The 27,106-nt window shown below is 41.8% G+C and overlaps 1 protein-coding gene across 1 annotated transcript in view; it reads right to left on the bottom strand.

Moving 5' to 3' along the window:
- Positions 1-27,106, bottom strand: part of PAK6 (p21 (RAC1) activated kinase 6) — a 290,545-nt gene that overhangs the window by 170,824 nt on the left and 92,615 nt on the right. The window lies entirely within an intron of this gene.

Genomic DNA, 27,106 nt, shown 5'->3' with positions numbered 1-27,106 from the left:
TTTTATAATGCAAATGAAGAAGATTTATTTATTAAATTTATTTATTATTAATTCACTATGGTGATTTATATGTAATTTATTATATAAGAGTGCGGTTTCTTTTTTTCGGTGGTGGTACTGTCTGCAAAATGTAAGATGCGGTTTAATTTTTTTCTGGACCTGGAAAGCAAACCATTACAGCCATGGCATGGGTACAGCCCTGAGTGGCTGCAAGCCATTTTTTAGGTGGGAGGTAAAACCACTGCTTAGCTGCCTGCTTTTACTGCCCCTGATCACCCATGCGAACAAGCCCTAAATGTAAATGATAGTGCCTAATGCACTTCATAAATAACAAAAGCAGCTTTTTCTGCAATACTTACCTTATCCCCGATGCTGTCCCTGAAGGACACTCCACTCCGTACTGCTGGCTCTGCTGTTCTTCCGGGTTGAAAGACTCCCAGCATTGGTTTTGTATTCTTCTGGACAAAGCAGCAGCTGCTAGATTATGAACTTGATGAACATCATTCTTTTTTTAGCCATATTAACCATAATTATGTAGCTAGGGACATTCCAGACTACACAGAAGAGGCCAAGATATTACCTGACAATGCAGCATTTCTAACATGCCTTCTATGGTACCAAGGGCAACAAAGTAAAACTGAAAACATGGCTTATGTAACATGGCACCAAGTCATGGCCTGAATAGAGGGGATGAATCGCCTCAATGGGGATTACACAGAGCAATAAAATCTAACAGAGGATCTAGCCCTCACTTACTCAGTGCAATACTAAAAAGAAAAAGTTTTGGCTTTAGATTTACTTTAACATGATGCTGGTAAGTGAATTTGCCGGAATAACTTTCTTCCTGTAGTGACACATATGTGCAAAGTTTAAACTCTCTCTTGCTCACACTGAAGTTCTGGTATTTGAGAAATGTCTTCAGGTCAGTACCACTGTTCTGACCTGAATGTAAAACCTGCAGCATTTTCTAAATACACAGTCTAGTTACAACATATACATTCATGGGCATCCGCAGAACTTTTTTCGGGGGGGGGGGGGGCATCATTTTAAGGTCAACCATGCAATATAAAAAGATCTACATTCTCTAGGCTTTATTTATATGGGCATGGTATGCCTGGCCTGAGTAATTTCCAATACAAAGTGATGCTGAATTATCTCTTATATAACACATATATCTTTCCAGTGGAAAGATATATGTGTTATATAAGAGATAATTCAACTTCACTTTGTATTGAAAGTTACTCAGGCTAGGCGTACCCCCAGTCCATGATGCCCATATACATATAGCCTAGAGAATGTACATCTTTTTATATTGCAATGTATTGAAATACATCTGTTGTGGACATATTTTGATCTTGATGAAAATAGCCTATACAAAAGTGAAGAAGATGAATTATCTCTTAACATACACAGACATATCTTTCCAGTAATAGCTGTCCAACTTTCCAGCAATATATAAATCAAAATGCTCCTCCTAACTTCTGTTACCTGTGGTTCTTCTTCTGTTGCTTGCAACTGTATATGCCACTCACTTCATGTTAGGATTTCCTGTGATGTGATGATGAGTAGGCACTGGCAGCGCATCACTCAGTGGCTCGGCCACTGACTGCACTGAGTGCTAGGCGCCAGCTGGATCTACACAACACGTACACAGGCAGGCAGCCAATCACTGAAGAGGAGCAGCGGAACGGCCGAACGGTAGAGCCATCTCATCCGATGACTGGCCTGGGGGTGAGGTAGGGACATCAGATGTGTCAGGACAGAGAGCAGCCGGCTGACTCAGAAAAGGTTAGCGGCAGCCACTGCAGCTGGCAACTGCAACACCTTCTTGACCATTCCTGGTTGGGGGGGGCAATTGCCCCCCCCCCCCCTTGCCCCTACCTGCGGATGCCCATGTATACATTGTGTATTTAGTTATGATTTTAAAAAGGTACTTATTATAAAAGTTGAACTCCAGTGACAAAAAAATCCATTTAAATATATATATTGTGTGCATAAAATGCCTTTGCAAACTCAGATATTGCCTTGTAAATGTAGCAGTGACATAATCACTGTATTGTACATACCATAGGTTGTGCAGAGAGCAGAGCTGTGGGAGGGGCCCAGCAGGTCCTCCTAGTACAGGCTGCCTGCAGAAAACCACAGAAAGGAGTTTATACAAAACCAGTCAACCTGCACAAGGTGGAAGAGCAGCAGTGACCACTGTTTAGCAGTAATCCAGGTTGCCTGTTCATCGGAGGAAGCAGTTTATGTTCTACATTGTTTATTAAAGTTTAACTGAAAGCAAAATGTTTAGCTTTTGTAACCTGGACTGTAGCTGATAACTACTATGGAACTTTTCCTTCAGTGGGGCTTGGCGGGATATTCCCACAGGCTCCCCAGGCTCACCACCCTCTTCGGACCGACATGCCACACATGCAACCTGAGGGTAAGCTATATATAAACAATCATATTTGGGATTAATAAATTTAACTTTTGTATGCTAAATTAGAATATCTATCTTCCTTTTGCTCTCCCTGTATGGAATATTCCTGTGCCCTTAAATAAGCATAACCTGTAACTCCATTTTTGTTAACATTTCTATGCTGCCATAACAGAATTTCATACCTAAGGGTAACTATAAATGACCTACAATGATGGAGGAGTCTTTTATGTTTTATATATGCACTATTTACATTTTATGTAATATCATTTTATGATTTAGCTAATTTTACAAATTTTGTATTTCTAGGACATCTTTAGTATTTACATACTGTTTGTGCTGTTCTAAAAGGCCATGACGAAGCGGGGTTCCCGCGAAAAGCGTAGGCCATACTTTATGTTATTCCATACCAGGATTCGCACAACCTGGACCAACTTAACAGTACAATTGTATTTTCTCTTAAACTGTAATGTTTTAAATATTTTCATCCAAGGATGGTAAATAAAGTATCTTTATGATTTTTTTTTTTTTAAACATTGTGTTATAAATCATTATCTTCACTCCACCGAGGCACATGCAAAGTCCCAATCCACGTTTTCTTCTAAATTTTGTTTACTATGGAACTTTGTTGTTGCTGTATTATCCTTCTGTAGTGTGGACAGGGTTAAACTGAATATTCATATATGCAGAAACGCAGCAGCCATCTTTAAGGAGGAGGCCACTTTGCAATGCGCGTCTATGGAGTGTCTCAAGTGCAGGGGGGCAGTCATCCTGGCCTAGTCTGGGTCGATCCTGGACTGTGATTGGCTGGTACAAAAAAGCAAAGAGGGGAGGGGGTCTGCAGGCTGCTGAGAGGAAGACAGGCGACAGTCTTAAAGGAGGTGGGGTGAGAAAGAGAGACTGCATTGCTGGCTGAACAGAATTTTGCCATAGCTGACCACAATTGGGCGAGACCTCGGTGAGACTGCTCATCACACAGGACCTTGCCTCAGAGACAGGAATTTTCTCCCTGGGAAGATAAGATGTGAGATGTGATTTGGATGCCTGGTGAGATCAGGCTATAGTGCAGAGCACTCCCACCACTTCTAAGAAAGGAAAAGAGGGACTGTCCCAGAAGGATTGAAAGAGAGAAATCACAGCAACTCCTATTTCTCCTATTTATTGCCGACTGTCACAGCTAGGTACAGTGCCTTGAAAAAGTATTCATACCCCTTGAAATTTTCCACATTTTGTCATGTTACAACCAAAAATGTAAAATTATTTTATTGGGATTTTATGTGATAGACCAACACAAAGTGGCACATATTTGCGAAGTGGAAGGAAAATGATAAATGGTTTTCAAATTTTTTTACAAATAAATGTAGCACCCTCTACCAATAGGTAGGTGCTAGTAAGGTTTATTTTACTAGGTTATCCAGCACAGGCAAATTTAGGCAGGCTTATGCTGCAAGCTAGGCCTGTCTGTTTTGGTCTGGGGGCTGGGAGTGGTCAGAGTAGCAGTGGGTGTGACCTTCTACACTTCAGTTCTGAGGCGCCTCCCCTGTTCTGAGGAGAATGTTCGAGAAAGGGGGGGGCCTAGAACTGGAGTGGCAGGCAGCTTGTGTGCGAGCCTTGACCAATCCCCAATCGATATTGGCAGGGGGCGGGCCTCAGATATAAGCTGAGGTGATATGCCACTGAGGCGAGAAGTCGGCTGGGTGAAGTGAGGAATGGCATGTTAGACAGCAGCAGGAGGCCAACCCCATCTGGGGGGGTGCACCGATCGCAGGAGAAAGCCCGGGGAGAGCTGTGAGGGAACATTGCCTCTATACGGTCGGATGGCAGGGAACTCCTGGAGCAGAAGGGCAGGTGAAGCTGTCGGTACTCATGGTCCAGTCAAAGTTCCTCATCAAGGAATCAAGGGCTGTTGGAAGGTCGGTGAGTGTTACCACAGTGGTGGGGTTGGAGGTGCCAAGGAGTCTGTGAGGGAACTCTGCTAGTACACAGTCACTAGTGGAGTCTTCATCAATACACACGGTGGATGATGGGGAGTCCTGAAGCAGAAAAGTCTGTGGTGATCTGTGTCAAGTCGATGTTGCCCGTGGGCACATGATTTGCAAGTTGGGCTGGCTGGGAACAGTAGTCCATATTTCCTGGGAGATATGCTTTTAATCCACTGGGCCTCCAGAGCCAGTGGAGAGGCTTATTCAGAGTGGGCCCCTACCATTTAATAGAAGAGGATGTGTCATGCTTCAATTAGTAACTACAAGTTTTATGCAGGAGGAAATAAGTCTGTGCAGGAGGAACCAAGTTTTGGGCAGGAGCTGAAAGAGATCTAAGAACTCTGCTTTTACACGTCAAAAGCGGTGTCTCTATTCAACACACGGTGATGGATGGAGAACTCTTATGCCCTGTACACACGGTCGGATTTTCAGACGGAAAAAGTGCGATCGGATTGTGTTGTCGTAAATTCCGATCGTGTGTGGGCTCCATCTGACTTTTTCTGTTGGAATTTCCGCAACACAAAGTTTGAGAGCAGGATATAAAATTTTCCGACAACAAAATCCGAGCGTTTAAATTCCGAACGTGTGTACACAAATCCGACGCACAAAGTGCCACGCATGCTCAGAATAAATTAAGAGACGAAAGCTATTGGCTACTGCCCCATTTATAGTCCCAACGTACGTGTTTTACGTCACCGCGTTCAGAACGATCGGATTTTCCGACAACTTTGTGCGACCGTGTGTATGCAAGACAAGTTTGGCACAAAATCCGTCGGAAAAAATCCGACGGATTTTGTGGTCGGAATGTTCGATCAATGTCCGATCGTGTGTACAGGGCATTAGAGGTAGTAGTTTGCGGAGGTCGAGCCACAGGAGGAACAACAGTCTGCATGGAGATGCAGGAGGAGATTCGTATCGAATTCAATATGCACATTACATCTTCTGGCTCTAACTTGATTAGAATGTACTAAATTCTAAAATATGATGGCAATGGCTTATCCTATGGGCACCCCATATTCCTATCCCTATCCAAGTTGTACCCCCCAATAAAACAACAAAAACAAAACTCGCAAAAGACTGTTCATTGTCTCTGCAAGTGATGTATGAAGTCTGGCAGTGAGGTGATTTGGCAGATTGTTTGTTACTAGCTGCAACACCATGGCTACAGAAATAAGTGAAAAGTGTGGCATGCATTTGTATTCAGCCCCCTTTACTCCGATACCTCCAGTCCACCTGTGTGGTAATGTGTAATTTAATCTCGGTATAAATACAGCTGTTCTGTGAAGCCCTCAGAGGTTTGTTAGAGAACCTTAGTGAACAAACAGCATCATTGAAGGCCAAGGAACACACCAGACAGGTCAGGGATAAAGTTGTGGAGAAGTTTAAAGCAGTGTTAAGTTATAAAAAAAAATATCCCAAGCTTTGAATATCTCATGGAGCACTGTTCAATCCATCATTTGAAAATGGAAAATGGAACTGCAAACCTACCAAGATTTGGCCATCCACCTAAACGGACAGGCCGGGCAAGGAGAGCACTAATTAGAGAAGCAGCCAAGAGGCCCATGGTAACTCTGGAGGAGCTGCAGTGATCCACCGCTCAGGTGGGAAAATCTGTCCACAGGACAACCATTAGACGTGGACACCACAAGTCTGGCCTTTATGGAAGAGTGGCAGGAAGAAAGCTATTGTTGAAAGAAAGCCATAAGAAGTCACATTTGCAGTTTGCGAGAAGCCATGTGGGGGACACAGCAAACATGTGGAAGAAGGTGCTCTGGTCAGATGAGACCAAAATTGAACTTTTTGGCCTAAAATCAAAATGCTATGTGGGGCAGAAAACTAACACTGTCCATTACCCTGAACACACCATCTCCACAATGAAACATGGTGGTGGCTGCATCATATTGTGGGGATGCTTTTCTTCAGCAGTGACATAGAAGCAGGTCAGAGATGATGGGAAGATGGATGGAGCCAAAAACAGACAAACCTATGGGCCGTACACACGATAGGATTTTCCGACAACAAATGTTTGATGCAAGCTTGTTGTCGGAAAGTCCGACTATATGTATGCTCCATAGAACATTTGTTGTCGGAATTTCCGCCAACAAATGTTTGAGAGCAGGTTCTCAAATTTTCCGACAACAAGATTTGTTGTCGGAAATTCCGAGCACGTGTACACAATTCCGACGCACAAAAGTCCACGCATGCTCGGAATCAAGCAGAAGAGCCACGCTGGCTATTGAACTTAATTTTTCTTGTCTCGTCGTACGTGTTGTACGTCACCAAATTCTTGACGTTCGGAATTTCCGACATTTGTGTGTCCGTGTGTATGCAAGAGCCAACATCCTTCGGAAAAAAAATCCATGGTTTTGTTGTCGGAAATCCTATAGTGTGTATATAGCTTTAGAAGAAAACCTGTTAGAGAGTCTGCAAAAGACTTGAGACTGGGGTGGAGGTTCACCTTCCAGCAGGACAACAGCCCTAAACATACAGCCAGAGCTATAATGGAATGGTTTAGATCAAAAGCATATTCATGTGTTAGAATGTCCCAGTCAAAGTCCAGACCTAAATCCAATTGAGAATCTGTGGCAAGACTTGAAAATTGCTGTTCACGAAATCCTCTGACAGAGCTTGAGCTATTTTGCACAGAAGAATGGGCAAAAATGTCATTTTAGATGTGCAGCTGGTAGAGACATCTCCAAAAAGACTTGCAGCTGTAATTGCAGCGAAAGGTGGTTCTACAAAGTATTGACTTAGGGGGACTGAATACAAATGCTTGCCACATTTTTCATATATTTATTTGTAAAAAATGTTGAAAACCATTTATTATTTTTTTTCCACTTCACAATTATGTGCCACTTTCAAGGAGTGTGAAAACTTTTTGAAAGCACTGTAGGTTGAATCTCAATATTTGTCATGTTGACCACAATGACAGATTTAGGGGAAGTCCAAAGCTTTAAAGTTGTCACCAGAACAGGAGGTGAAGATAAAACTGTCCGTACACAAAGAAATCTAACAGCGTGGATAGATCAATTCCTCTGGTCAGGCTATTGTATTTTGACAGCCAGTACTGCAGGTACAGTTCGGCCGATAATTTTGCAACAGTTAGCTGGAATTGGATGAAATCTGAATAGTGTATGGCCAGCTTAGATCCTCCAATGAAGGCATCAGTTATGGTGACAACTAAGAGGGCAATCCCCATTACTTTGTAGAAATCCCTACTCACTTCAGGTTATATCTGAGGCAGGAAACAAAAGGGAGATCTCTTCAGTGGAATACAGACAGCAAAACCAATATGCCATGAGTTTTTTACCCTTCCCTTCTCTATCCAAAGCTAAAAACATGTTTTGGTTCTACATACATTTAAAGCATTTCTAGTTGAGTATATTTTCATAACAGATTATCCTCTGAGCAACCTGTAGCGCTATCTGCAATGCAAACGCACCCAACCCTTGCCCTGATTTAGCCTGTAATGAAATATGTAAATTTTTAAAATTTTGGTGAGAAAGTAAAAACTCCCTTTCCTATTGCATGTGGCCACTTCCCAAACAATGTCACATACAGTATGTGTCATCCTTTCACCATCTTCCCCCTACAAGGAGAATCTCACAAAATTTTAGGCAACCTGCATAAACCTGCAGCAGAAGAGAAAACACATGGGAACCTGGCTTTGATTGACAGCCTGCATACACCTCCAACCTATGACACCATAAGCATAATGACAATGCCAACAGGAAAAAGTAAAAGGGGCTCTAGACAGTAGTAAGGAACCCTTTTTAGATGTACAAATTACAGTCCTAGGCCAGATATTACAGACAATTGGAGAAAGTGGTGTTGATTTGAGAATTTTTTTTCAGATCAAATTGCTTTAGGCATTAAAAGGGTGGGGTCACTTTTTCTTTTGAGATGAATTGTTAAGCTGGTTTGTTAACTTGTCTTCTAAATATTGCAAATCACCATTATTTCTTTCTTCTTAAATATTTCCCCAGGGGAATCTAAAATGACTCAATCGCAACATAGGATACCTGAGAGTAGTTTTATAAATAAACACAACTTTCCCAGAATGGTTCTAGACTAGGAAAATAACCTGATAAAATGCTAAAAAAAAAAAAAAAAAAAAAAACTACATGAAGGGAGGTATACGGCTCTCAATGAGTACCCTTTCAACTCAAAGAAATGTCATCAAACCAGCAAGACCCAGACTTCAACTCTGGAATTGTATAAGGACATTTTACAAAGACTGCCTGGCCAAAAAACGTAAACACTTAAAAAGGGAAGTCCCTCATAGCCAACCTATCACAGAAAGAAATAAAAAAGGAAAAAAGGAAAAAGAAAAGAAAAGAAAGCCATTCAGTGCAAATCCAAACACAGAAAGAATAAAATAGTTATGTAAATTCTCACATAATTCGTTTTGACTTTTTTTGTATCCTGGCAGTCTTTGAATCTAGATTTTTTTTTAAAAATTAATTTTATATAATATTTTTTTTTTCTATTGAAATGTTTAGACTATTTAAGGCAACACCATAAGCTTTATTCTGTAAATTTTTTATTATACAATAAATAGAACACCTCAGCACAAACCATGTGAAATCCTGACCTGATCACAACAGCTGTAAATACAGATTGCTATACCTTAAAGCAGTAGTTCTCAACCTCAGTCCTAAAGTACCTCAATGGTCTATGTTTTCAGGTTTTCCTTTACTTTGCACAGCTGCTTTCAATCAATATCAATGAAATGGTATTGATAAGAGCTAATTTATCTAAGAGAAGCTCCCAAAACATGGCCTGTTGGGGGTACTTGAGGACGGAGGTTGAGAACCACTGCCTTAAAGCATGTCTGTTGGAACATTTTGCTGGTCTTCTTGGAAATTTTGGATTATTACTATACGTTGGCCCTCACAGTGACTGCACAGTGTATAGACAAGTACAATAGGACAATACAAGTACACATCTGCTCACAAATTGCAGAATAAAAGCTTGGGTGGCCAGATTGTATATGCCAGATTAGGTCTCTGATTAGGTTAAGGATTTTGGATAGTTGGAAGACCTGCTTGCTCTGTAATGCATATTTTGTGGGAAACCACATGAAAGATGCGCGAGCAGCACTTTTTCCAACGCACTACACAGCACTTACAACGTGTAAATGAGAACAGAGCCTATATATTATAATGGAAGCTTCTCAAGCAAAATTGAATAGGTGAAGATTGAGAAAAATTACGCAGGAGCATGAGGAGAAAGAATGAATGAGCAGTTTACACCATACATGACCAGCATATAGCTTACTGTACACTTAGCATTTGCAACCTTTAATTTCATTTTTTGCTGAACCCCACAAAGCATTCAAAAGACTTAAAATGGAGGTTTAAATTGCCTACAAAGCAAAAGGGACTGAAATTGAATCAAACATGGTGGAAAAAAAATCTGATCACTTTCATATTTCATAAAATTGTCATATTTTTCCTAATTTGGATTCCATTTCAATAACATTTTTCAAAAAAACTCTTCATCAAGAGTTTTGGCCAGTTTTGATATCACAATCAACCAAATTCAGACAGCAAACTTAGGTGTGTATAACTTACATGACCAGGGTAAAAAAGAAACAGGCAGGATAGGTAAGAAGGGGGTGGAAGGGAAATTACTTATTGGTGGAGGTGGGCTTTAAGCATTATGTCACTGCGATTAAAGTACAGCTAAAGTCTCTTGTATGACTGTCTAAACAAGAGCGGTCAATACTGAAAGCAGTGTGCAGAACTAGGTGTGGCCCAATTCTGATTGACATGCTACAGGCTGGAGAATCAGCAGTGAATACACTTATGGCGGTACCCTCTGCAACCATTTTCATTCCATTTTAGTGCAAGCAGGCACATCCTACATGAGTGTGGCAACTTTGCTCTGAATTCAGTAGCAGTGCAGCATTGTATATACTATACACACTATCCCACACTATAATGGGAAGCTGCATTAACCGGACTTCATTGGTAGGGTCAGCGGGTATTTATAGGACTTTGCAGGGACATTAAGAGAAAACTTAAAGTGCATTTTTTTTCTGCCAGTAAATACCTTATACAGCCCAATTCCTGTTTCCTGTCTGGTAAAAAGCCTAGGCTTTTGACATCATGCACAGCTCCCTCTCTCACTCTCGTGAGAGTTTGCCAGGAAGGGGGGGGGGGGGGAGTCATAAGAGGGCCAATGAGAGCTGCAGAGCTAGAGGTGTGTGTCTGTGTAAATCCAGGAAGTGAACAGGCAGTAGCTTCAGCTGCCCACAGTTAAAATTGATGCAGCCAGACTCAGTGGAGGGAGACTTTTGCAGCATATTTAGCAAGTACAGAATCACAGTATATATAAAATAATATGCAAAGTGGTTGGAGGGAAGCTCCAATATGGCAAAGATGTTTTTATTACAAATTATGCGAGCAGACTGCAGTTCCTCTAAGTGCAGATGCAATTATAATTAAATGCTGCAGCATATATGTTTGTTGGTAATGGAGGCCATAGTTCTACAACAGAAAACCTACACCCTGAATGATAACCCAGGTAAAGTAACAAAGAAGGATATTATGTGCCTTCTACACTTTGTTTCCCACAGTACAGTATGTATACACACAACTGTGTATTTTAAAGTGTACAATTATTCCCTTGTTCATTCCCAATCTAATAATGCCAGAAATAGATAGCATGCAAATACAAAATAAATAATTTGTTTCCTCTAAAACTCTGCATCTAGTATGACACATTCATATTACAAACACGCCTCACACGCATATTTAGCTGCTACAAATTATGTTTGCCTTTACGTCACTGTCCTATTGCTTGTACACCTATTTTATTTACCACCCGACAGCTGCTGGATACACATAGTTATGTACACAGTCTGCTAAATTAATAGCAAGTATCACAATAAGAAACATTGTTATGAGCTGTAAAATTTCCTTTCACATTCAGACTACAACCAGTGTCTAATAAACTAAATTTGTGAAAAAGAAATTGTGCCTGCATTCACCGATATACTGCGTGGCTAAAGCTGGCCGTACACGCATAGACTTTTCTATCCATGCCAAACAATGCAATTCAATTAATCTACCCTGCTGGCTATTGTATTCTGCCAGCTGGCGCCATGGCTGTCAATACCCGATTTGGGGCAGTCACTGTTCGACCAACAATTTTTTTGCCTAGCTCCTCCAATCATCTGATCCAAGTTTGTCGAGCTGGGTGGTGCAGGCAGGGCCCCCCATGGATTAAATTGATTATCCGATGGGAACTCGCCCCTCCTGATCTCTCCTCCATTGAGTTCCTTCACCGATTACACTGCCTATACCCTTTGCTTGGGTGAGAGGCTGATCAGTCACAGATCTTCCACAATCACAGATGGTGTTACAAGAAGTGTAATCATTACAGGTAAGTAATGTAACTAAAGCTACCCTGTTTCCCCGAAAATAAGACCTAGCTTGATTGTCGGTGATGGCTGCAATATAAGCCCTACCCCCCAAATAAGCCCTACCCTGTTTCCCCGAAAATAAGACCTACAAGGACTTTAAATAGGGCTTATTTGGGGGGTAGGGCTTATATTGCAGCCATCACCGACAATCACGCTAGGTCTTATTTTCGGGGAAACAGGGTAAGAAAAAAAATGTTTTTTTTTTTCAGATAAAACTTCAGCTTTAGGAAGAGTAGGACAAATGTCAGTTTTGAAGTCTTATTCAGAGCTACAGAAAGCACTTAGATTGTAGTTACTAGCTTAAAATGTTTGTGCTACTATACATTTGATTAGGTGTACCAATAATTATGTCCATGCTATATTCATTTGTTTTATTATTTACAAGAATGTTGAAAGTCATAATGCAAAAGCACAACGTCTGCTCTATGGACTGTTGGATACAGAATGGAGGTTTCCATTTACTTGTTAGTTTCAACTTATTTAATGGAAATTTGGGACTTTTTGGAAAAAAGTGGGAGGTATTCCAATACTTATGGCCATGACTGTATATGCTTATGGTTTTACCCACCAAAGGTTTTTAAATTGTCTGCATGTAATCTTCTGCACACACACTGAGGGGGAACGGTTATGTAATTGTATACATAGTTCTTTTTCTGACGCTAAAAAGAAATGAATTAAAAATTCCCTGTAATACTGCTCCCACTGCCTATCTCGCTGATCTTTGCTGTACTGAAAAGATACCTCTGCCCATATAATCCAACACCTCCAAAAGTCAGATTCTGAAGATTCTCCAGGTCACAGTTTTTCTTTCCGTACAGTGGAGATCAGGGGCACATGAAAGGTAAGTATTAACTGTCATTTTGTCCAGTTCATTTTAGAATCATTTCAACAATTCTGCCGTATATCACCTGCCCACCTCCAGCTTCCTGATTGGAAAATCAATCGGCATGATTTGTCCAGGGAGAAGTATGCCAAGAGATCTACAATGACTAGAATAGGCGTATTCACTGTGAATCAACACCAAATAATGAGGATGCCGTTCCAGGCTCTAATTGTTCCTCATTCAGCGACTTACAGTGAGGAGTGCAGGCTGGAAGGGAGCTTTATTGACTAAAGTCAATAAAACACAAACGTAAAGAAAAGCAATGGTTTCACAGATGCCACAAATCCCACAATGCCCAGCAGTATCTCTTTAGTAGAAGCAGCCTCAGGCTGGACTGCATTTAGGCCACGCTCCCAATGCAATTCACCCCACTCACAGGGCTTATTCATGGAGGAGAAGAATCCATGGAAGCGGGGAGAATATAAGCATTATCAGCTGCTATCTCAAATGTGGGAGTAATGAGTGTCAGGTGAATGAAAGCTGGATGTGATATCTATCATGAAAAAGCACTGAAGAGTTAATAAGTAGTGCTCCAAACATAGCAGCATCTCCCTCACGTGGTTAAAATTGGCAAAACCCTGCAACCCCCCAAAAAAGGAACTAATTTATAGCTTTATTAAAGCGGGAGTCCAATCTTTTTTTTTTTTTTTTTTTTTTTTTTAGGTCATTGAGACACTTTGCTAATCCCAAAATAATACTCACAGTTTGGGTGTAATATTTCTGCCTGTTTTTGTACTGAAGAATAACTTAAAAAATGTGATGCTGGCTGTTTCCATCTTGCTTGTGGGCATGTGAAGCCAACAAGCATTGATTTCCGGGATGCGGTGAATGCTGTTCATTCACAGCTTGTTCACGCGCATGATCATTGTTTCCGCACTGAATCTAGGGAAGCCTGGCACTAAGCTCCCAGGAGACAGTGCAGCGCTGGGGAAAGGGAATAAACACGCCTACTCCCATGGGAGGAGAGACAGGAAGTGCCACAATAAAGTAAAATATAAAGGTAATTACAGCGATCAAAAACATTTTCGTGTGGCATTTGAACATCTATGCAATTAACTGAAGGGGGTAAGATTAAGTTAAAAATTTTAGTGAAACCCCGCTTTAAGGAATAAGAAAAATATCTGAAATTAAAAAATTAAAAACAAAACCAAAATGGGATAACATAATTAAATAAATTGTGAATGGTAAAATGAGTATAGAAAGTCGAAAAAAGGCCAAGAGTGAAGGACTATGTATATGGATGCATTATATAAATTATTAGGGGAAAAAAAAAAAAATTAGGAGGGGGACAAAGGGAAAAGGGAAGAAGATAAAAATAAAAGGAGGGAGGATGGGAGGGAGGGAAAGGAGAGAGAGAAATGAGAGAAGGGGGGGTGAGAAAAAAAGATGGAGAGAAGGAACGACGAGGGGAAAGAGCAAAGAGCAAGTATGGACAGGAAGGGAAGGGGAAGTGAATGTAGAAGGGTACAGAGAGGGAAATGGGAAAGAGGGAGGAAGGAGGAGGAAAAGGTACAAACGATGGTAAAAAAAAATGTGAAATGAGTGTGAAAGGGAGTCATTTATAATAACGAGTGATATCCCACTCAAAGTTTTGGGGATCCTGATGTACAATTTAAAAATTCAGAACTCTTCCTTTTTACAAAAGCAGTGAAAAGCGTTTACCACTACAGGCAGGACAATCTACTCTTTCAATAATTTGAACCCTGAAAGTATTGTACCCATGGAGATGACTGAAATGTTTGGCTAAATTTATGTTTTTGTTGGTATTTATGTTGGAGAAGTGATCCCTCATCCTGTCACATAGGCGTGTAGTACCCTCTACCTTAGGTAGGTGCTAGAGTAGTGGGTTTGTTTTGTACTGTCAGCGCAGGTAAATTTAGGCAGGCCTATGCTGTGAGCTAGGCCTGTTTGTATTGATCTGGGGGCAGGGGAGTGGTTTAGTGTAGCAGCAGGTGACCGACATGTGCTTCAGCTCTTGGGCGCCTCCTCTGGTTTTCAGAAAGTTCTGGAAAAAAGGCAGGGCAGAGAGCTGGAGTGACATGGGGTGTATGTGGGAGATCTGACCAATCCCCAACTAGGATTGGCAGGGAGCAGGCCTCCTATATATACCCATGGTCAGCCTGCTGTGGAGGGGAGTGGTAAGGTGGAAGAACTGAATGATGGAGTGTTAGACTGTCATGGTCTGAGGGAACCCCCTTTTTGGGGGGGGGGGTGAACTCAGGCCTGAAGCTTGGGAGCTGGGAGGGAGCCTCTCTCTACACTGTCATTGAGAGGTGTTCTGGAACAGGAGCAGGAAAGAGGACAGTTGGGAGCACTGCCAGGCAAGTCATTCAGGAGAGATCCATGCCGGGGTCGGTGAGTGATAAGCACAGTGTGAAGCTCTGGGAGAGACATGCCAGGAGTTGGATGTGGAGCCAGAGGGAGAGACTGTGGTGTTGTTTTGGAGTCAAGTCGTTGCAACCACAAAAGCTGGCAGGTTTTGCTATCACAAAGGGGACTACAGGCCCCTGCTTGTAATGGGCTATTAGAAAAACGTTAGGACTTATTCAGAGTGAGGCCTAGCCATTTGCTAATGGAGACAGGGACCTAGATTTGGACAGTGAAGTGAAGCAAGTGATCTCAAGTAGTGTGCTGGAGGAGATGTGCAGAGGAAGAGACTGTCAAATCTAGACTCAACCAACATTAATTTCTTTGAGAAGTATTCATTATCCACTAATAAAAAAAAAAAAAAACAAGTAAGAGACTGTTCATTGTCTGGGAAAGTGTGCCAAAATGGATGTTTGACCAGCAGGGTGAAATGTGTGGATGCTAGTACACGCATCGACCCCAGGGGGACACCGCTACAGACATCTTGTTGTCCTTCCAACATTCTGGACATGGCATGAAATACATGGCTAAAGACCTGGTGTAGGAAGGAGGGATTTGGGTTTCTAGAGCACTGGGCTAATTTTTCATTGGGGTGCAACCTACCCTGTTTCCCCCGAAAATAAGACCTAGCGTGATTGTCGGTGATGGCTGCAATATAAGCTCTACCCTCCAAATAAGCCCTAGTTAAAGTCCTTGTAGGTCTTGTTTTCAGGGTAGGGCTTATTTTTGGGGAAAGAGGGTAGGGCTTATTTGGGGGGTAAGGCTTATATTGCAGCCATCACCGACAATCACGCTAGGTCTTATTTTCGGGGAAACAGGGTATATGCTAAAGACGGTTTGCACTTGAATGGAAGGGGGTCTGCTGTGCTGTGGGAGAGGTTTATGGGAAGGCTGGAGGAGTATTTAAACTAGGATTGAAGGGAGAGGGTGAACTAGAATTACATCGGGCAGACAGGTCAGTTAGGGGTCAGACATTAATGGAGGGTGGAATGGGGATAGATGGGGGAGGGTTATGGCAGGGGACAAGAAATTTCCCATGTTGCAAACAGCCATTGGAAACTATTGTGCCATTTATACTACTAAAAATTATATGAAAAACAGCAAAATGTAATAATGCATAAAAGTGTTTGTACACCACTGCCAGAAGTCTGCCAAGCAAAATAGGTGAGTTGGAAGCTATGGTGCATGAGGAGAGCTATGATGTAATCGGTGTTACTGAAACTTGGCTTCAATCCCCACATGACTGGGCTATTAATATTCCTGGCTATGCACTCTTTCAGAGAGACAGGGTAAAAAGGAAAGGTGGCGGGGTCTGTCTCTATGTGAGAAGTGATCTCAAAGCAAGTGTGAAAGAGGACCTGGTTGATGGAGACTGTGATGAGTCTGAAGCATTATGGGTGGAACTGCATATAGATGGGCGTAGTTCAAAGGTAATCATTGGAGTTTGTTATAGACCACCCAATGTTAACGAGGAGGTGGAGACTCAGCTCCTTGCACAGATGGAAAGGACTGCAAGGGCTGGGACAGTGATAATAATGGGGGATTTTAACTACCCAGAAAATGACTGGAGTAATGGCACTGCTGGGACAGTTAAAGGGCAAAAATGTATAAACCTATTACAGGACAGTTTTATTGTCCAGTTTATTGAGGTCCCAACTAGGAATGAAGCTCTGTTGGACCTGGTAATCTCAAACCATGCAGAGCTTATTACTAATGTCCAGATAAAGGAACACCTGGGTAGCAGTGATCGTAACATGATTTCATTTGATGTTAGCTGTAAACAAGAAATACATACGGAAAGATAAAAACACTTAACTTCAAGAGAGCAAATTTTTCAAGGATGAGGGCTGTTCTCCAGGAATTAGACTGGGAGGGAAAATTTGCATTGATAAACACAGAACAGAAATGGGAATTCTCCAAAAAGACTGTTTGGGACCTCACTGCAAAGTATATTCCCATGGGCAATAAGTTTAAAAGGCTAAAAACAAAACTTATGTGGCTCACAGCCAAAGTTAAAGAAGCTATAAACCAGTGGTTCTCAACTCCTGTTCTCAGGACCCACTAACAGGCCAGGTTTGCGAGATAACTGAAATACATCACATGTGATATCATTTGCTGCTCAGTGATTGCAGCTAATCTCCCCAACGTAATACTTAAAATCTGGCCTGTTAGTGGGTCCTGAGGACAGGAGTTGAGAACCACTGCTATAAACAATTAGAAAAGAGCTTTTAAAAAATATAAAAATGAGGGTCACTAGTGTCATTTAAATGTTACAAAAAATTTAACAGAATATGTAAAAAGGAAATCAAGGATGCAAAAATTCAAAACGAACAACAGATTGCAAAAGATAGTAGGACAAACCCCAAGAAATTCTTCAAATATATTAATAGTAAAAAGGCCATGTCTGAGCATGTAGGCCCTTTACAAAATAATCTAGAGTGGGTGACTGGGGACAAAGAGAAGGCAAATGTATTAAATACTTTCTTCAGCTCTGTGTATACAAAAGAGCATGGGGGAGCTCATGTCCATAATGGGGGTGGTAGTGACACAGCCCCAAATGATCCACAATGGCTCAAAAGTGATATGGTCCAGAATTAGACAGAATAAAGGTGGATAAAGCACCTGGACCTGATGGCATCCACCCACGGATCCTAAAAGAATTGAGCTCTGTAATTTCAAAGCCATTGTAACTAATTTTTAGGGACTCAATAATGACGGGAATAGTACCACTGGATTGGCACAGGGCGAACGTGGTGCCTATATTTAAAAAGGGATCAAAGTCTTTACCAAGTAACTATAGACCTGTTAGTTTAACTTCTATAGTTGGGAAGATACTGGAGCATTTAATAAAAGACCACATAGATGAGTTCTTGCTGGAAAAAAAAACATTTTAAGCAACAGACAACATGGATTCATGAAACACAGAGGTTGTCAGACAAACCTGATTTCTTTCTATGATGAGGTAAGTAAAACCTTGGACAGAGGGGTGGCTGTGGACGTGGTATACTTGGATTTTGCAAAAGCGTTCGTGGCTCATGTGTAAGGTAAGGTCTACAGGCTTAGAAATATCAGTTTGTAAATGGATTGAAAACTGGCTAAAAGACAGAATTCAGAGAGTAGTGATTAATGATTCTTACTCTGAATGGTCTAAGGTGATCAGTGGTGTACCCCAAGGTTCAGTGCTGGGACCCTTACTTTTTAATATCTTTATAAATGATATTGGGTCTGGGATCAAAAGTAACATTTCTGTCTTTACAGATGACACCAAGCTATGCAGTGGAATAACGTCCTTACAGGATGTCTCCAATTTACAAGCCGACCTCAATGCACTGTCTAATTGGGCAACTATGTGGCAGATGAGGTTTAATGTTGAGAAATGTAAAGTTATGCACTTGGGGGCGAAGAATTTGCATGCATCATACATGCTAGGGGGAGTACAACGGGGGGGAATCCGTGGTGGAGAAGGATCTGGGGGTTTTGGTAGATCATAAGCTCAATAATACCATGCAATGCCAAACTGTGGTTTCCAAAGCAAGCAAAGTCCTTTCTTGTATTAAGAGAGGTATGGACTCCAGAGAGAGAGATATAATTTTGCCCCTGTTCAAATCATTAGCAAGACCTCATCTGGAATATACAACAATCGGTGTAGCGCTGGACATAAGAGTGTAACTGGTGATTAGAAATTAGTGCACAATCTCTGATAATGCTAGGGTGTAATGCCGAATAGACAATGTAAATACACCAAAAATAATCATCTAAAGCTTATATCTATACAATACGTGATGATATTCCTTTTAAATATGGGACCATGCCAAAAATAGGTATATGTGAAAAAAATAATAAAAGTGAATAATGAAATAAAAAGTTCAAAAAAGTGTCCCAAATAACAATGTGTAAAATCCAAAAGAGATCCGGAGGAAGATATATTGCAGGATTCGGGAATATTCGATCCACCTCCCGTGCAGCCCACCACCAAATGGTAAAGATGAAGGCTTACCAGAAAGCCTGCGACCGCCCTTACTCAGGGGGGTCAGAACAAGCTTAGTTGTGGAAATGTCCAGGGATGATGGAACCTCCGAGTCCTCTCTCACTACATCGGGCAGGCAGCCCACAGCAACGGGGACCCCGAAGTAGAAGTATGCTCACAAGAATTCCCTCAAAATTTCTTCTCGGAAAAGGTCAGATATAAATGAGCCTCAGATCCCAAGAAAAAAATAGAATAGGACTCCAGTAGTGTAGATTGAAAAAATTGGGGGCAATTTATTATAACTAGAATGCAGTAAAAGCATTTAAGACAAAATGACAGTAACAGGAAGGAAAAAACTCCTTTAGCGGTTTAAAAACAAATCGGAGTATTGTAGTACCTGTAGCCCCGGTTGGGGAGATGTGGGGGATGGGTATGGAGGGGTGTTGTAGTTCGGGGCCCCCCCCGGGTGAGGGAGGAGTATTGTAGTACCTGTAGCCCCGGTTGGGGGGATGGGTATGGAGGGGTGTTGTAGTTCGGGGTCCCTCCAGTTGGGGGAGGAGTATTGTAGTACCTGTAGCCCCGGTTGGAGGCCCGGGGTGGGATCCGGTACACACTGATCTCCGGTTTCACACACAGCACCTGTGTGGAATATGCAGTTCAGTTTTGGGCACCAGTTCTCAAAAAGGATATCGGGGAACTGGAGAAAGTGCAGAGAAGGGCAACCAAACTGATAAGAGGCATGGAGGAGCTCAGCTATGAGGAAAGATTAGAGGAACTGAATTTATTCACTCTTGAGAAGAGGAGAATAAGGGGGGATATGATCAACATGTTCAAATATATAAGGGGTCCATATAGTGAACTTGGTGTTGAGTTATTCTCTGTACGGTCAACCCAGAGGACAAGGGGGCACTCTTTACGTCTAGAGGAAAAGAGATTTCATCTCCAAATACGGAAAGGTTTCTTCACAGTAAGAGCTGTGAAAATGTGGAATAGACTCCCGCCAGAGGTGGTTCTGGCCAGCTCAGTAGATTGCTTTAAGAAAGGCCTGGATACTTTCCTAAATGTACATAATATAACTGGGTACTAGCATTTATAGGTAAAGTTGATCCAGGGAAAATCCGATTGCCTCTTGGGGAATCAGGAAGGAATTTTTTCCCCTGCTGTAGCAAATTGGAGCATGCTCTGCTGAGGTTTTTTGCCTTCCTCTGGATCAACTGAGGGTATAAAATTGGGTATATTGGATTGTACGATATTTTTTTTTTTATTGTTTTTAAGGTTGAACTGGATGGACTTGTGTCTTTTTTCAACCTGACTAACTATGTAACTATGTCACTAAGTACACCACAAACTTCGTTTGACAATTGACCAGCTGTTTAATGTTAACAGAATAGTTATAGGAACAGGAGGTTATAACATGAGGGCCACCCAAATGTTTACAGCATGAACATCTTCTAGGATCACATTTAAAAATGTGAAGTGTAGCCAAGCCTGAACAGGTGTATTGGAGGTAAACAACTAGGTGAGACCATATTGCCAATGGTTCGTGCTTTAATGGCTATGACTAACCCCTTTCTTGACTACCACTTTGTCCATGTAAAATGGGGAAATATCTATAGAGAACGCATTTGACCTCTTGAAACTCTGGACTGTAGCGTGTTGAAAACTCAGTGGCGATTAGTCTTCTTTGCAGGGAGCCCTTTTTTGTCTAGTTTGTTTTAGCATCAGTTCAACAATTCTGCCTTATATTACCTGCCCTCCTTCAGCCTTCTGATTGAAAAGTAAATCAGCATTATCTGTCCAGGGAGAAGTATGCCAAGAGATCCCCATGACTAGAAGAGTACCATCAGAATGGCAGGCCAAATTACAAACCCTTTAGCACGTAAAACAGTATGCATATATTTTTTCAGCTATGTATCTAACTGTTTGAATTCAGGAAGTGTTTACTTCAAAGACGGAGCACTTTCACCCAATCCCCTGTTGTCTGGCTAACATTTTTTCTGCATAGATTTGAGACGGTACAATATGCCAAATATGAATTTTGGCCAGCATTTGTCAAGGGTGGAGGCCCAGTAAGTTGTGAAATGTTGCTGAAGCATTCAATAACTTTGCCAAGCTGGATACAATTATGAGAATGTTTACATTTAAACTGCTGTGCTGATAATAGGCAAAGATCTACTGTCAAAGGTCAGTATTATATTTTTGAGACAGAATGTAGAAAACATTTAAAAAACTGGTTAAAATAATGGTGATCATGAAATGGAATTCATACAGTAAATGTTATTAGTAACTCAGCTGCCTATACCATGAACATTAAAGTAAATCATCACATACTACTACAAACATTATGCATATCATATCCCATTTGGATTGAATTAAAGCATAGGCATAAGCTAAGAATATGATGTTTAACACTTACTTTTGAGCAATGTTGAGTATCTAAAAGGTGCATGGACCAGTACCCTTGTATTACTGAGCATGCATGTCAGTACTGCAAGCAGGCACCTCCATCAGTGATGGCTTTTTCTTAAAGGAACAATGACAATCCAGGGAATGTCTGCTCCCATCAGAAATGGCTCATAAACTTGGCTCAAGTTGTCATGGCCAGCAGAAACCATACAGATCGATTGATAAATGAAATTAAAGTATATGTAAAGTCCCATTTTTTTGTTTTGGATAGAGTAGGGAGTGATTAAAACTCCCACTCATTATTTTTGTGGTCTATGTCTTATTTGGGAGAGCGGTTGTTTTTACTCTTCATATCAAAAACACAAGAGGAACTGATAGACGAACTCTGAAAAGTGATTAGAAATCCCCTCTTAGACAGCTGTCGATGAAACAGGTGCTCTAGTTAGAAGAATGCCACTCTACTTCTGTTCCAGTCATGGGGGTGTGGGGGTGTTCAGTACCGTGCGGGATATCCTTGCCAACTACACTAAAGTTGTATGCCCCCAGTGGTGCTTGGGCTACTCTAGGCAATGAACAGGATCACTAGCCCTGCACGCATGGATACCTTTCATGCGGAGCACACTTATCAATCCCCAGGACCAGGCAAAGACTGCAGTCATGTGAAAAATCTAACATTAAGGCAGTTCCCCAACTTAGAGAAGAGCCATCACTACAGTGCCTTGGAAAAGTATTCACATCCCTTGAAATTTTTCACATTTTGTCATGTTACAACCAAAAAACGAAAATGTATTTTATTGGGATTTTATGTGATAGATCAACACAAAGTGGCACATAAATGTGAAGTGGAAGCAAAATGATAAATGATTTTACAAATAAATATGTGAAAAGTGTGGCGTGCATTCAGCCCCACTGAGTTAATACTTTGTAGAACCACCTTTTGCTGCAATTACAGTTGCAAATCTTTTTGGGGATGTCTCTACCAGCTTTGCACATCTAGAGAGTGACAATTTTGCCCATTCTTCTCTGCAAAATAGCTGAAGCTCTGTCAGATTGGATGGAGAGTGTCTGTGAACAGCAATTTTCAAGTCTTGCCACAGATTCTCAATTGGATTTAGGTCTGGACTATTCAAACACATGAATATGCTGCGATCTAAACCGTTCCATTGTAGCTCTGGCTATACGTTTAGGGTCGTTGTCCTGCTGGAAGGTGAACCTCCACCCTAGTCTCAAGTCTTTAGCAAACTCTTAACAGGTTTTATTCTAAGATTGCCCTGTTTTTGGCTCCATCCATCTTCCCATCAACTCTGACCAGCCCTGTCCCTGCAGAAGAAAAGCATTCCCACAACATGATGCTGCCACCACAATGTTTCACAGTGGGATGGTATGTTCAGGGTGATGTGCAGTGTTAGTTTTCCACCACACATAGCCTTTTGCTTTTAGGTCAAAAAGTAAAAATAAAAAAGTTAAAATTTTGGTCTCATCTGACCAGAGCACCTTCTGCCACATGTTTGCTGTGTCCCTCACATGGCTTCTCGCAGATTCACCCACCTGAGCTGTGGATCTCTGCAGCTCCTCCAGAGTTACCATGGGCCCCCTGACTGCTTTTCTGATTAATGCTCTTCTTGCCCGGCCTGTCAGTTCAGGTGGATGGCCAAGTCTTGGTAGGGTTGCAGTTGTACCATATTCTTTCCATTTTCGGATGATGAATTGAACAGTACTCGGTGAGATGTTCAAAGCTTGGGATATTTTTTTATAACCTAGCCCTGCTTTAAATTTCTCCACAACTTTATCTCTGACCTGTCAGGTGTGTTCCTTGGCCTTCATAAGGCCCGGACTGGCCATAGGGCACACTGGGCACTTGCCCGGTGGGCCGGGGGCCGCATGTGCTTGTGGGGCCAAGGTAGCTCATTTGCTCCCTGAGCCCCCGCCACTCACCCGGCCTCTCCACAGCTGGCTGGCTGGCTGGCCGGCCACCATTACAGTTCGGCCGGGGGGGCGGAGACTACAGGTCACGTTACCTGTGACCATAAAGAGGGAGGGGATCTACGCGAGACGCGGCCACCGGACAGAGGGAAAGTGAGTGTTGTTTCCCCATGCATGCACCTGGATATTTAGAGCAGCTGGATACACAGTAAAAGAATCCATCTCTTTATTTTTAGCCTCCGAATGCCTGCTTCTCATTCTCTCCCTCCCATGGGCATTCAGAGGCTGTAGGAGAAAGATAAAGAGATGGATTCTTCTACTGTGTATGCAGCTGCTTCTCCTATTCAGCTTCTTTCTACTGCCCACTAGTGCTCTCAGGCGCCCCCCCCAATGATTACCAAATCCCCCCAGTGCTTTCCAGCCCCTGCACACTCCAACCCCCCCCCAGTGCTCATCCCCCCTTGCTCTCCAGCCCCCCAGTGCTCATCCCCCCCATGCTCTCCAGCCCCCCAGTGCTCATCGCTTCCCCCATGCTCTCCTGCCCCCTCAGTGCTCATCACCCCCCATGCTCTCCAGCCCTCCGTGCTCTCCAGCCCCCCCCGGTGCTCATCACCCCCCCATGCTCTCCGGCTCCCTGTGCTCTCCGGCCCCACCAGTGCTCTTCAGCCTCCTATGCATTCCAGCCCCTCTGTGCTCTCCACCCCCCGTACTCTCCGCCCCTGTGCTGTTCACCTCCCGCGTTCTCTGCCCCTGCTTGTGCTCTCCTGCCCCCCCTGGTCCCCATCCTCCTCAGTGCTGAGCCCCCCTGTGCTCTCCGGCTCCCCCTAGTGCTCTCCAAACCCCCATGTTTTCCACCCCCCCATGCTCTTCATTCCTCCCAGTAAATATGCCATGGGCTGCTCAATCTAAAATTCCCGGGCCTATTTTTTGTCCCAGTCCGGGCCTGGCCTTCATGATGTTGTTTGTTCACTAAGCTTCTCTAACAAACCTCTGAGGGCTTCACAGAACAGCTGTATTTATACTGAGATTAAATTACACACAGGTGGACTATTTACTAAATTAGGTGATTTCTGAAGGCAATTGTTTCTACTAGATTTTATTTAGGGGTATCAGAGTAAATGGGTCTGTATTCAAATGCATGCCACACGTTTCAGATATTTGTAAAAAAAAATGAAAATCATTTATCATTTTCTTTCCACTTCACAATTATGTGCCACTTTGTATTGGTCTATCACAGAAAATCCTAATAAAATACATTTACATTTTTGGTTGTAACATGACAAAATGTGGAACATTTCAAGGGGTATGAATACTTTTTCAAGGCACTGTATGTGCAATAAAATAACTTACAGAGTCCTCTGTAAAGTGTCTTGTCCCATGTGACTATACACTGTACTTGATCTTGATGTAAGTTGCATTGGGAGGGATGTGCAGAGCCTGCACCCACTCCACCAGTCCAGTGTACCGCTGTTACCTCACTCCCAGTGACAGAATGGGGTCCTGCCTTGCATCTAGCATGGACCTCATGCATGTACTTACTAGCTTCTTCACTTTCCGTACGTTATAACCATGCCATAGATCTCCATAACGGGGGTTTGGATCCAGTTGCTACTGGAAAACGAACGGTAGGGAGGGAGCCAGATAGTGACCCCCTCGCTACCGTAGGACTCATAATCTTACCATCTTGAACTTGTAGTTGGTTACTCTTACTCTTTTTTTTTTTTTCTTCTTAGCCACTTCAGCGAACCCTTTGAGAGACTTAATTCAACTTTTGCAGTTCATCTATGTCCCTTCTCGTTTTCACATCATAGAAGCCTTTTATCCATACTGTATACAAAAATTCTTTTAAGACTTATAAGAAAAACATATTAAAAAAAAAAAAAAACTTACAGACCCTGCTATTGGGGTAACTTATACGTTCCTTCCCCCCCTTCCCCTCCTCCCAGCCTCTGTGTATAAAATATACTTTTCCCAGTTAAAGATCTATGTTCTCAGTACTTCTGCGTAGCTCCAAGTTTTTTTTTATTCTTCCCAACACTCCCACTTATCCTTTGCCCCCTCTCTATGATCATTCCTGCAGTAACTCGTGTGTTCCATATAATATATTTCTTCTACTACAATAATCCCCTCCCATATTAAAGGTCTTTCTGCTGTTTGCCATTTCCTAGGGATGAGTTCTTTTGCCGCATTTAACAGATGTGGCATTAGGGATTCTTTATATAGTTTTACTTCCCCCTCTATTCCATGAAGTAGTACTGTCCACGGGTCTACCTCTAATTCTATTTTAGTCATTTCTTTTCTAAAACCTAATATCTTTTCCCAGTATCTTTTGATTATAGGACAGTCCCACCAAAGATGGGCCATTGTACCCACCCCCTTACAGACCCGCCAACATTCAGATGTTTTATCCCTTTGGCATTTACTAACTTTATGGGGGGGTAACATACCAACCAGTTAAACATTTATAATTCATTTTGGCTGTGTTGGCATCTACAGCCAAACTGTGGATTAGTTCCAATATTTTCCTTATAGTGTTTTCTTTCTGTGACCCCAGTTCCCTTTCCCATTTTCTGATAAATGGTGGTAGATCTTAGATATAATACCTTTTGTATTATCTGCAAGACACCTTTCCAGTTCGGTCAGATCGTCTCCCGGCCTTATTTGCTGTGGTAGGCTTCTGACAAAATGTCCGAGCTGGAGGTATCTCCATTCATAAATCACCCATGCTTCCTTGTTCTGCATTAATTCTTGAAATTATACTATCGTCCCCTTTTTTAATATATTTCTTAATTGTGCCCTATCATTTTTAATCCAATTTCCCCCAATGCTCTTTTTTCCCGATGCAAAATAATCTTTTTCTTTAAGTGCTATTAGAGGTGAGTTATATATCTTATTAAACTGTTTATACGTCGTGTCCCAAATTCTTAAAACAACCCATGTCAGTATATGTGTATTTTCATCTAGTATTCTGTTATAGTTCCTAATTATGCTTTACAAAATTTTTTTTCAATATTTACCCCATCTTTTCTCCTTATTATATCTAACCTCGATAATAATATTGCCTTGTAATATTTTTGAATGTCGGGAACAGCCAAACCCCCTCTTTTTTTTTCCTGTTTTAATATAGCGAGGGAAACTCTTGCTTTCCTATTCTTCCATATAATATTCATTATAATCGATTTCAGCTTTCTTGTATAAAACTGTGGGAGCGCCACTAGTAACATCTGGAACTTATAGGTAATTTGTGGTAAAAGGACAATCTTTATGGAGTTGATACGACCTATCCAAGATAATGGTTTGTTTAGTATTCTTTTACTCTCAGCTTTTATTTCATTTGTTTATTCATTTTGTTTATTTTATAAATCTTCTCCAGTAAATTAGCTAGTTTTATTCCCAGGTACTTTATTTCTTTCTTCCAAGCAAATTGAAATTCCTTTTTCAACTTCTTCTCTTCATCTTTACTTAGATTGATATTAAAGATTTCAGATTTTGCTAGATTTATTTTGAAATTTGATATTTCACCGTACTGTTTTAAGACTTTTAAAAGGTTGGGCATTGTGATCCTGGGATTAGTTATATAGAATAACACATCATCCGCAAATGCTGCAAGCTTGTGCTCCTCTTGCCCTAATTTAAATCCACTGATATCCGGGTTACTCTGAATTATTGAGAGCAATGGTCCCAGGGATAAGACGAAGAGCAAGGGGGACAGGGGGCAGCCCTG

This window comes from Aquarana catesbeiana, linkage group LG13 (assembly GCF_042186555.1).
Source record: "Aquarana catesbeiana isolate 2022-GZ linkage group LG13, ASM4218655v1, whole genome shotgun sequence".
Taxonomy (NCBI): Eukaryota; Metazoa; Chordata; class Amphibia; order Anura; family Ranidae; genus Aquarana; species Aquarana catesbeiana.
The sequence above is the reverse complement of the archived record's forward strand: the minus strand, read 5'-3'. Positions and strand labels throughout refer to the sequence as shown.